Raw genomic sequence first — 2,355 nt, 5'->3', positions numbered from 1 at the left:
GAATCAAGTAAATACAACCCGATCATACCGGTTGGGCTTGAAATAGAATTCAAGTCAGACTATAATCAGGCAAGTGTTTGTTTGAATTTTCAAAGCGTAAACATTTGATATCATTACGGACATGTTCCGTAGTAACAATAAAACATTGCGTTTCTCCGTTTATATGATGAGCTAACAAACTTATAAACACAGGATAATATACAACGTAAATATGCTCATTTTTTTATAAAATCTATGAAATGTCCTTGAACAATATACCACAAACATCCTAGATAGAGTAAAAGAAAAATAAACGGACTAAGATGTAACTGTTACAACATAATTTAAATACAAGTGTATAATATGGGAAACCAACAATACAAGAATAACCGAGGCAACGAAAACTTATATTAGATAGACATTTTATCAAGATATGTTGTATATTTTGTGTCAGAAGTATAGACCATGTACGTATAAAATAGCTGACAAATCATGTTTTTTTACTATTTGTGCTTTTTACAAATGGTAACCGAATGCACTATTTATTACATACATACGTGATTAAATTCATACTAACAGTTAACAACAGCAATATACAAAAACAAATATAGACTCTTGTCTTATAGGAAAGCACTGAGTCGTTAGTTTAGATATTCATTTAAAAAAAAATAAGGTCAAAATCGAAGATAAATCATTTTACATATATAACGGGAAAGTATAAAGTATTTAAGGAAAATCCATGTATGGCCAAAAGGCAAATTTACCAAACAATTGCATTGTTTATTTGTGTAACATAATGATCTTATTAACGTTATTTTTATGTTATAATTGGCTTTTAATTAAATGGATATTTGTCTTAAATGTTTTCATACTGAACATTATCTATCATTGTAGGGTATTTTTGATCGAGGAATGTTTTTCGACAGAGTCCATAACGTGCACAGTTGATCTACTGTACACAGTAACGCAGTAATTAACAGCTTTGATTTGAGACTTTTTGAAGAGACTCGTGTTGCCCTTTGCTAATGGCATTTTGAAATAATATTATTTTCCATGTAAATGTCGACAGAAAAAAAGCCATACGAAACGTAAGAGTTTAAAACATCGACTAATCAGCGTTTCTGAAGGATCCGGTATATATCAGGTATAAAACCGTGGCTGATTCTGTTTTCATATATAAAGCATTTAAAGCACATAATGAAACATCAGTTGATCCACCGCTTGGAAACGACTGCATGTTTTTAAAAGAAAACAGTGGGAGCCTTTAAGCCGAAGGATATTTATAGCGTTTAGAGGATTCCACATTTCACACCCACATTGATCGGTATGTAATGCTAGTTAGACAGGATTCAAACCATAGGGACTTATCAATTTTGAAGTATATTCCCCTAGTGGCCTAGTATTTGTCGACAAAAAGGGATCCCTCACCGTTGTAAGCATAGCTTTTCTTTCAAATGCAAATTAATACGTTTGTTTTACAAAATTTACTGAGAATTAACGTTGTACATACGTTATTTTAACCGCGTTTTAGCTATTTGAATGCCATTCAAAATAGTCAATATTAGGTAAAGTGTATTGCAGAAGTGTTTCAAATCAATTCTTACACTCGACATCATGGTTATATAACAACTTGTGATGTTTGAAACTCTTGTATTATTCCTGTTTTTTACTTGAACGAGTTAAACATGTCCAAATTACTGTTTGACCGAAATATGAAACCAAACAGTTACTCACTCAATATAACCTATCAGTTTTCAAGAAAAAACCTTAATAAGAATAGCCAATAATACAATGGAAACTACAGGGACAAACCCAGTGGTCAAACATTCAAAATGAAACCCTGTTTAGAGATATAATACAAGGGTACAAACAACGAAGACAATGAATTAGAAAAGATCTACATTCATACAATGCAAACACGACAGACACTACATAGCTTTACCGATAAACAAAGCGATTACCGGCTTGGAACAGTCAGTTAAACACGAGTGTCGGGACACACGAGTCCAATGGGGGCTTAAGCAGCAAATGTATCCGAGTGGTCAAGTTGCACCTGCTTAAATTCGGTTTTAATGGCTATCAAAGCTGCACCAAAAAAGGAAGGTCCTTCTTCAGCGTTATTCGAAATTTGAATGAGGATCAACTGCAGAAGTATATTGCATATGTTAATGCTACAACATGTTCAAGGAATTGTAATATATCATTAAAACATTTAAGCTACACACATTGCAAATATTTATTACGCTTTGGCTTTTCAAAAGCGGACGTTTCCTGGTCTGAACACATTTAAACACGTGTATTCAACTCACTGTTTAGGTGAAAAGGGTGTATTGCTTCTCAGGTGAGTCATATTCATATGATATTTAATTTCCTTTC

Source organism: Mya arenaria, chromosome 15, assembly GCF_026914265.1.
Source record: "Mya arenaria isolate MELC-2E11 chromosome 15, ASM2691426v1".
Taxonomy (NCBI): domain Eukaryota; kingdom Metazoa; phylum Mollusca; class Bivalvia; order Myida; family Myidae; genus Mya; species Mya arenaria.
Note: the sequence above shows the minus strand (reverse complement) of the source record.